The 10,210-nt window shown below is 41.6% G+C and overlaps 1 pseudogene; it reads left to right on the top strand.

Moving 5' to 3' along the window:
- Nucleotides 1–1,482: 1,482 nt before the first annotated feature.
- Nucleotides 1,483–2,710, top strand: LOC118537999 (TAR DNA-binding protein 43 pseudogene; annotated as a pseudogene).
- The last annotated feature ends 7,500 nt before the right edge of the window (nucleotides 2,711–10,210 follow it).

Below are 10,210 nucleotides of genomic sequence, written 5' to 3'. Positions count from 1 at the left end.
TTGCCTATTTCTCCCTTCTCTTCTCTCTTGATGCTAGCCTCTCTACCTTCTCCTCATTTCCTTTTCCTGTCTCCCTTCCTCCTTCTCTCTCTCCTTCTCCTCCTCCTCCTACCCTTTCCTCCCCTGCACCATATTGTTTGGGCTTCTGCCTCAACCTGCTAGCCCAACCCTCTTTCCTACTGATCTGGGAGCCTTTCTTCCCTCTCTGCCTCGATATTACCAGAGCCTTCACTGCTCCTACAGCCTGAATGGCTTGCTCTTAGGAGAACATTGTTTAACTGGAGCCACAATACAATCCTAATGCCCAGAGTCCCCTCACATCACCCACTCCACACAGCAGATTGGCCTCCTTGATCTCAGCATTGTCATGAACCACCTTTAATCTCCCCATATGGCTGGGACCTAGAGCACCGGCCAGCCCCAAGGCCCCTGAGAGCCCTCCATAGACAGGTCAACTTCTCCCCATTTATCTCTGACCTGGTTCTGCCATTCCCACCCTCTGCCCTCTTGTGGCCTATGTCACTGAGATCCCCACATGTTCTGAATTTAGGCATTCCCAAGTGAAAACACCCACCCTGGCGAAGCTGATAATTCTACTGAGAAGACAGCATAGGTATGTAGAAAGAAACTGACAACACAAAAGAAAGATAAGAGCCAGTTTGGGAATCTAGAAACTAAGAGGAGTACAAAGGAGAAAGCTTAATATAAGCTTAGGTGGTTAAAGAAACTTCACAAAGGAGCTAGAACCTGAAATAAAATTTGGATTTGTAGGGTTTAATTAAACAGAGAAGTCAGTGGAGAGCATTCCAGGAAGATACAATATAAAAATGGGTACAAAGATGGGAACATGTATGGCATTTGGAGGTGTATCTTATAATTTACATGTCTCTGACTTCAGGGTCTGCTGGGCAGTCAACAATGGGCCCATGAAGATGGGGAAGTCATCCAGAAATAAATGGATGCATACCACAGAGGCAAGCCAAAGGGAAGTCTCTCAGAGTAACCCCAACCCCTTCTTCAAAGGTCCTGGCATACCTTAACATTCATGAAGAAATGGTGAAGCTGGATCTTCTCTAATCTGGCCCCATTCATCATAGTCTGATTTGAGGGGTGAGTCCACGGTAAGGACTCATGGTCAATGAGCAAGTCATGATTCCAGGAAAGGTTTTCCAGGCTGATAAAACCCCAGCTAGTGACTAGGGATCCAAGAAGCATTTGGTCCTCCAGCGGACATTTATTGAGAGTCCAACAATATCTTAGAGTGTTGGGCAGGTGAAGATGACTGCTTTGGTTCTTACCTTGAGAAATTTCACAGGCTAGTAGGGTGGGAATGGGATGGGACAGAAGCAGGATCTTATTAGAAATATATATATAAACAGGAAATTACAGTGGGAGTGAAGAGACAGCGGGGCTGCTCTTGGGTCCTTTGCTGCTTTGGTTTCCCTGTGACACTTCTTAGCAGCAACCTAGTAGAAAAATAAGATGTCTGAATATATTCAGGTAACTGAAGATGAGAATTATGAACCCACTGAAATATCATCAGAAGACGATGGGACAGTGCTGCTTTCTGTACTTATAGCCCAGTTTCCAGGGGCATGTGGGCTGCGCTCCAGGAATCCAGTGTCTCAGTGTATGAGAGGTGTCCAACTGATAGAAGAAATTCTCCATGCCCCTGAGGCTGGCTGGGGAAATCTGGTATATGTTGTCAACTATCCCAAAGATAACAAACGAAAAATGGATGAGACCAATACTTCATCAGCAGTGAACGTGAAAAGAGCTGTCCAGAAAACGTCTGACTTAATAATGTTGGGTCTCCCATGGAAAAAACTGAACAGATCTAAAAGAATACTTTAGTACCTTTGGAGATGTTCTTATGGTTCGGGTCAAGAAAGATACTAAAAGTGGCCATTGAAAGGGGTTTAGCTTTGTCTTACTGAATCTGGAACCCAGGTGAAAGGAACGTCACAGCAACATAGGATCGATAGACGATGGTGTCACTGGGAAACTTCCTAATTCTAAGCAATGCCCAGGTGAGCCTTTGAGAAGCATGAGGGTGTTGTGTTTGTTGGGCATTGTACTGAGGACATGACTGCCGTGAGATGCAGCAGTTCTTTTGCCAGGACAGGGAAGTGGTCATTGTCTTTATTCCCAACCATTCAGGTCGTCTGCCTTCGTTACATTGGCAGATGATCGGGTTGCCCAGTCTCTCTGTGGAGAGCACTTGATCATTAAAGGAATCGGCCTTCATATATCCAATGCTGAACCTAAGCACAATAGCAATAGACAGAAGGAAGTGGAAGATTTGGTGGTAATCCAGATGGCTTTGGGAATCAGGGTGGATTTGGTAACAGTAGAAGGGGAGGAGCTGGTTTAGGAAACAATCAAGGTAGCAATATGGGTGGAGGGGTGAACTTGGATGCTGAGCATTAATCCGTCTGTAGCCCAGGCAGCACTGCAGAGCAGCTGGGGTACGATGGGCATATCAGCCAGTCAGCAGAACCAGCCAGGTCCATCAGGTAATAACCAAATCCAAGATAACATGCACAGGGAGCCAAATCAGGCCTTTGGTTCTGGAAATAACTCCTATAGCAGTTCTAATTCAGGTGCAGCAATGGGTTGGGGATATGCATCAAACGCAAGGTCAGGCAGCAGTATTAATGGAGGCTTTGGCTCAAGTGTGGATTTTAAATCTTCTGGCTGGGGAATGTAGACAGTGGGGTTAGTATAGACTGGTGGGAATTCAAATTTTTCTAAACACATAGTAAGTATATTGTAAAATACGTATGTATGAAGAATTTCCAAAATTGGTTTGTTCAGTGTGGAATATATTCAGCAGTATCTTTGGCCTTTTTCTTTAGAAAAAAGAGGAAAAACTAAAGGAATTTTAAAAGTTTTGTTACATAAAGGGTAGAACTATTGAGTGTTTAAAAGTGAACTGCTGTTTGCCTGATTGGTAAAAGCCAACACACTACAACTGATATCAAAAAGTTTCTCCAATAATATTTTATCCCTGCACATGTTAAGTGAATTCTTTGCATGTTCAAAATAGAAATCATTGATTAGAACTACATTCTTTTCTCCTTGTTTTTTTTTTTTAAGATTTTATTTATTTATTTATTTATTTATTTATTTATTTATTCTAGAGAGAGCTTTGGAAGTAGGGAATGTGCGTGCAAGCAGGGGGAGGGGCTGAGGGAGAGAGAGAATCTCAAGCAGACTGATTCAGGGCTCAGTCTCACAACGCTGAGGTCATGACCTGAGCTATGACCTGAGCCAAAATCAAGAGTCAAACGCTTAACCAACTGAGCCACCCAGGCACCCCATTTTTTTCTCCTTGACTTAATTTGAACCCCATCATATGCATTTTTTCCTTAGTACAAATCTCCTTTTTTTGGAAATCATGGCGTCACAGTGTTTAGTTCTTTTGTTTTTGCTTTTGTTTTTTAACACTTGTCTCCCTTCATATGCAAAAATGCAATATGAAACCTTCATTTAATCTCTGCAGTTCATCTCATTTCAAATGTTTATGGAGGAAGCACTTCACTGAAAGTAATGCTGTGAATACTCTGCCATAGGAATATTTCTGTCTACACGCTTTCTCATTCAAGAATTTGTCAGCTCGCTGCAGAGGCTGCATTTTTGACAGTGGGTGTCCCATTTTTATCTGCTACTCTTTATTTCATAGAGTTGTACCAATGCTATGAACACAAGGCTGTGATATGGAACCAGAAGGCTGTTGGAACTTTTGAAATTTTGTGTGCGATTGATGGTGGCGCCAAGGCATGAAAGGCTAGTATGATCGAGAAAAGGAGAGAGCCCGTGCAGAGACTTGGTGGTGCATAATGGATATTTTTCAACTTGGCGAGATGTGTCTCTCAGTCCTCTGGCTTTGGTGAGAGAGTGTGCAGACAGCAAAGATAGCAAATAATGTACAAATGTTTTTTGCAGTTAAAGGACATCCACATCTGTTGGGAGACTTTAAGTGAGTTTTGTTCTTAGATAACCCATGTTAGTTGAATATGTTAAGTGAAATGATACTTGGATCCCCCCCTACCCCTTTGTCAACTACGATGAATGTTCTATGGTGTGTGTTCTTTTCTGTTACTGCCCTATAAGTGTGGTCATGGGAACCGACGCTGGTGGGTTGAGAACGTGAACTGAGCCTGTGGTGGGCTTTGCAGGAGTACTCGGAAGCAGAGTTCACCAGTGAGCTTGGGGGTGTCACAAAGAAAGCTGGAAGTTGTAATGTCTGTCAGCTACGCATAAGAATGCTGTTTGATGCAGTTCTGTGTCCTGTGCTTGGATGCTTTTCTAGAAGAGTTGTCAATGTTGAAAATTATTAAATGAAACTGATTTAAATAATACAAAACAGAAAATTACAATTCAGTTTACCTTGGAAGAATAAAAGAAGAAAATTCACCAAGTCTAGGGACTGAGGAAGTGATCCTGGAGGAATTGACATCTTACTTGGGTCCTCAAAGATGTGGGAGTTTGATTGGCTAAGACATTCCAGGCCAGAGTGCAACATGAGCAAAGTTCTAAAGACAAGAAAAATGCATAAACAAGAAGCTGTATCTAGCTAGGATAATTTTGAGGCAGAAAATTGAGGAAGATTATCAGGGAAAATCACAAACAGAAGGAGCAAGATCCAAAGGCCAGGGAGAAGACATTGGCGGGAAAAGGATGGGTTCTAAGTTCACTCCAACAACAGGAAAATGCAGGGCAGATTCTTGAGGGGCATAAAGAAGTAGATGCTTGTGAATACCCAGGCACCCAGGGGCCCACACCAGGCACTTAAGGCTCAGAAGAACAGAATAATTCCTATCCCAGAAGAATGATGTTCCTTATATACCTGCCAAACTTCATACCTACTGATGGAGAGCAAGAGTAGTGTTGAGTCCACAGCTTTTCAATACCACCTGCCAATCCGCTGAAGTGGGGCCTGCAGAACTAACAGCATATATATTTTATACATTTATTTATATAAAAATAGCCCATACCCAAAAAATAAGATTGGAAGTATAGGTGATGCCCTGATTTTGAAAAATCTTGTCGGCCAGATGAGAAGCTTTGTTTTTTCTATAGACAAATGGAAGGTCATTTGTCACTGACATCTCAACAAGGAGCCTCAGACTGAAGGTTCTACTAACAACTCTAGTCCAAGAATGTAGTTAAGGCAGGTCATATTTCCTTAGGGCAAATGTACATAAAGCTAAATTTCTAATTTGAAAAAATGGAGAGATAGTATGTTTTGTTCGCCTCTCCACTGTAGAATTTCTCTACCTTGCAAGCTACGTCATCACTGTCACTGCCTGGATTTGCAAGATTCCAGCCTCAGTGCCATTTTTCAGCAATAGAGCTATTATAGCATGAGGTAAGGTCCCCTGTGCTCAGGCTACTCCATTTAGTAGGCAAGAAAACTACCTCTTTCATCTTAAAGCTCAGGGTTATTTTAAATTAAAAGTAATAAAAAATCCAGAGTGCCTTGAATTCCTCAGTAGAAACATGCTACGTGAGTGTGAAGTCCACAAATGTTATGTGTCTCCTTTTCTGTAGCCTAACAGGTGGCCCAGAAGAGAAACAGATTGACTTAGATCCAAACTGGGGTCACTGTGGGCAGCAGGGTGGTCATCTAAGGGGGTTTCCAAAATTTTCGTTTAAAGGGTAAGAATGCAGAGGCACCTGGGTGGCTCAGTGTGTTAAGCATCTGCCTTCAGCTCAGTTCATGATCTCAGGATCCTAGAATCGAGCCCCACGTTGTCGGGCTCCCTGCTCAGTGGGGAGTCTGCTTCTCGTTCTTCCTCTCCCTCTGCCCCTCTCTTCCCCCCCCTCCACCCAACTCATGTTCTCTCTCTGTGTCTCAAATAAATAAAATCTTAAAAAAATAAAGAAATAAAGGGTAAGAATGCAGAACTGCCACTGCTAATGCAGATATCAACGTAACAACAAAAAACAGCCATCAAGCAGGATGGCTTGAATTTGTTGGATTCCTGCAGGAATGCTGACTGAGAAGCCAGTGATGCTGCCAAGCCTTATAACCATGTGGTGGCAACCTAAGTGTTGGAACGTGGACTATAACCAGTAACTAGCTCACAGGATTGTTACAACATACGCAAATACAACATAAGTACTTTTATCATTTATTTACTTATGTAAATAAGGATGTGTTTAGATGCATAATCTCTACCTTCAGGCAAGAACACAATCTATATGAAAGCAGGAATCAAATTCAGTATCATTAACGTTACCTTCTACTTTACAGTATAATACCTGAGACACAGTAGGTTTTCAGTCCATGTTGAAAAGTTCAAGTGGAAGGGTTCATAGGAAAAAGAGGGTAGAGCCATCCTTGGCATATATGACCTCCCAGGTATTTTTGAGAAAGAATCAAATGGAATTCATGACGAGGTTAAGACAAAGCCAGGTGGCTGTATACATCTAGAAAATGTAACCTCAAAGATTGAAACATTGCTTGAGAAGCAGGAGCATTTCAGGAGCCTCTGGGTAAAGGTAACAGAGTAGTATTATGTCACAAATGTCATGTTATAAAGGTTGCCCAGCCTGAATGTTACCCTCTCACAGAGGCCTTCTCCAAGCATCTCATTTAAAGAAGGCCTCTTGGTTTGTTTATTGCTGTAACCCTAGGACCTAGAACAGTGTCGGGCCAGTAACGGCCCCTCAGGAAATACATGCTGAATGAAAGGAAGTGAACTATTGGGACCTCATCAAGATAAAAAGCTTTTGCACAGCAAAAGAAACAGTCAACAAAACCAAAAGACAACCGACAGAATGGGAGAAGATATTTGCAAATGACATATCAGATAAAGGGCTAGTATCCAAAATCTATGAAGAACTCCTTAAACTCAATACCCAAAGAACAAATGATCCAATCAAGAAATGGGTGGAAGGCATGAACAGACATTTTTCCAAAGAAGATGTCCAAATGGCCAACAGACACATGAAAAAGTGCTCAACATCGCTCGGCATCAGGGAAATCCAAATCAAAACCTCAATGAGATATCACCTCACACCAGTCAGAATGGCTAAAATTAACAAGTCGGGAGATGACAGATGTTGGCGGGGATGTGGAGAAAGGAGAACCCTCCTACACTGTTGGTGGGAATGCAAGCTGGTGCAGCCTCTCTGGAAAACAGTATGGAGGTTCTTCAAAAAGTTGAAAATAGAGCTACCCAGCAATTGCACTACTGGGTATTTACCCCAAAGATACAAATGTAGGGATCCAAAGGGGTATGTGCACCCCAATGTTTATAGCAGCAATGTCCACAATAGCCAAACTGTGGAAAGAGCCAAGATGTCCATCGACAGATGAATGGATAAAGAAGATGTGATATATATATATATATATATATATGTATATGTGTATATATATATATATATATATATATATATATATATATAAAATGGAATATTATGCAGCCATCAAAAAGAATGAAATCTTGCCATTTGCAATGACGTGGATGGAACTGGAGGGTACTATGCTGAGCGAAATAAGTCAATCAGAGAAAGACATGTATCATATGACCTCACTGATATGAGGAATTCTTAATCTCAGGAAACAAACTGAGGATTGTTGGAGTGGTGGGGGGTGGGAGGGATGGGGTGGCTGGGTGATAGACATTGGGGAGGGTATGTGCTATGGTGAGCACTGTGAATTGTGCAAGACTGTTGAATCACAGATCTGTACCTCTGAAACAAATAATACATTATATGTTAAAAAAAAAAAGAAGAAGAAGAAGATAGCAGGAGGGGAGGAATGAAGGGGGGGAAATCGGAGGGGGAGACGAACCATGAGAGATGATGGACTCTGAAAAACAAACTGAGGGTTCTAGAGGGGAGGGTGGTGGGAGGATGGGTTAGCCTGGTGATGGGTATTAAAGAGGGCACATTCTGCATGGAGCACTGGGTGTTATATGCAAACAATGAATCATGGAACACTACATCAAAAACTAATGATGTAAAGTATGGTGATTAACATAACATAATAAAAAAAGAAAGAAAGAAAGAAAAGCACAGAGGAGGGAGGGAAAGAGAGAGAAATGTTCATGATTCAAATTAGAAAACCAGTAGAGAAGCAAAATGACTAATATGGTGGAGATTTCAACTATATACCAGAAGCACAGAAGCACTGTTTGGCTAAAAAAAAAAAAAAACAAAAAAACAGCATCTAATAAATCACTGACTCACTTTGGTGACAGTTAATTTTTAGGGCTGAGGATATGATAAAAGGCTGGTTTTAGGTATGAAGGAAACCATTGGTAGATACCATTTAAAGACAAATTTATTAAAGTGATAGCTAAATTGCACAATCATGCCTAAGTCCAAAAGGCAAAAAATAATATATGGTACCCCGCGCTGGAAGAACTGGAATCTCTCCCATCTCATAATAGAAAATCACCCCAACCCCATTTGTTCAGTGCCTCCTGGCCGCTAGATGGTGTTTAGCTCTAAGCCCGGGAAGTGATTAGTACTGCCCTCACCTTACAGGTGAAAAGCCAAGGCTCAAAGACGTGAGATGACTTATCCAATATCGCTCAGCTAAGGGTCCAACGCTACCTAATTTAAGGCCTAGACATCTTCCTTTATGAAACACAAAGGTGTGCTGCCTCTGTGGAATGTAAGAGTGTTCTCTCAAACCTATAACTTGCCCTACTAAATATTAAAAGCCTAAAAACTTTATCAAGGCCTTAGACACAGTATTATTGAAAAGTTGCTTTCCAAAATGAAGTGCTTTTATTTTAATCCTGTTTTCCAATAGACTTCTATTATAACACTGAAAGCACATTTCCACAGAAAAACAAGGCCTAGGGCATAATAAAAACATACTTACTCAAACAGAACTCTTTAAAAAATCATGTTCCAGATAAAGTTAATGTATAATGATAAAATATTCATGTAAACCAAGCCACACATTTATGCCTGACAAGGGTTCAATGGGCTAAAAAAGAAAACAAAGGACAGAAGCGCACTGCCTTAAAAGTTATTCTTCTATGAAAGTCCCTTACTGATATGCCACGTACAGCTCTCAGTGGCTGATATAGCTTTGTTCTAAAGCACCTAGAGAAGCTGCTGACTTCTAGAAGTAAACACAGGGTACCGGGCTGCAGGGGGAAATGAGACAGAAAAAAATCCAGAAGCCAAATTTCAAAATAAGTTGAAAGAGGACTAATGAGGAAATTGATTTCTAGAAATACACAGCCAGGAGCATCTGAAATGTGAGTCCTAGGAGTCCCCAGGCAACACGCCAAGCTTGCTCTTTATTTTATAAATTCATAGAACTGTTGCATTTTAACGCCAGGAGGTAAGTGGAATCTTCCACTCCTTATTTTTGATGCAGAATAGAAGTCTGGAAGGCCTACTAACCCACGAAGGAGATCACAGCTGGCTAGAAGGACAGGCTTTTGGGCCACTCTATTAGGGTATCTCTTGATCAGATTTGCTTTTTCAAACTAAAAACTGTATTTCAACTAGCCTCAACCACAGTAGGCGACTTTAACAAATCAGCCTTAATTCTTAATGATTATCTTTTTATCAAATTGTTAAAACAAAATGGCATCTAATAAAAAAGAGAAACTTTTGAAAACATTTAAACTCTTTGGAAAAAAAGATGTTTGGTAAATCTCTACAGAAAGTGAAGAAGGTAGAGCTGAGTAGTCCCGTACTAATGAGATTCAGCCGCGGGGTTCAGAGTAACCAACTCTACCCAGAGAGGATGTGAGAGACAGTGGAGGAGAAGTCAGAACGCTAGGATATTATTAGCAAAGTACTTCTTTAACAGAAGCATGCCAACTGGCACAGAATACACAGGGACCAATTTGGAGTGGAAAAGGAGAAAGGATCAAAGTGCCATGGAAAATAGGAGCAAATGAGAAGGAGGGAGAGATGAAGGCGCACAACAACACACTTCCCTGCTTTGGCAGTGTCGCAGGACCAGCAGAAGATGGTTCTGTCCATGGCTGCGGCCGGCAATGGTTTAAGAAATAAAACACTCCACAGCCCTGCCAAGCTACATTTTTTTTTTTTTTTTTAATTTAAAAACCACTCCGACAATTCTCTCGGGGACATGAGGCTCCAAGAGTTAAGAAAGCACAGAGGCGAGGTTTCTGCTTCGTATCTCCTTCCCTTTGCCGTTGTTTCCTCCACAGACCAGACACACAGAGCTGAGAGATTACCAAGCAAAACCAAGATGCTC

The sequence above is a fragment of the Halichoerus grypus genome, chromosome 3 (genome assembly GCF_964656455.1).
Source record: "Halichoerus grypus chromosome 3, mHalGry1.hap1.1, whole genome shotgun sequence".
Classification (NCBI taxonomy): domain Eukaryota; kingdom Metazoa; phylum Chordata; class Mammalia; order Carnivora; family Phocidae; genus Halichoerus; species Halichoerus grypus.
Note: the sequence above shows the minus strand (reverse complement) of the source record. Positions and strands in the feature narration are given on the sequence as shown.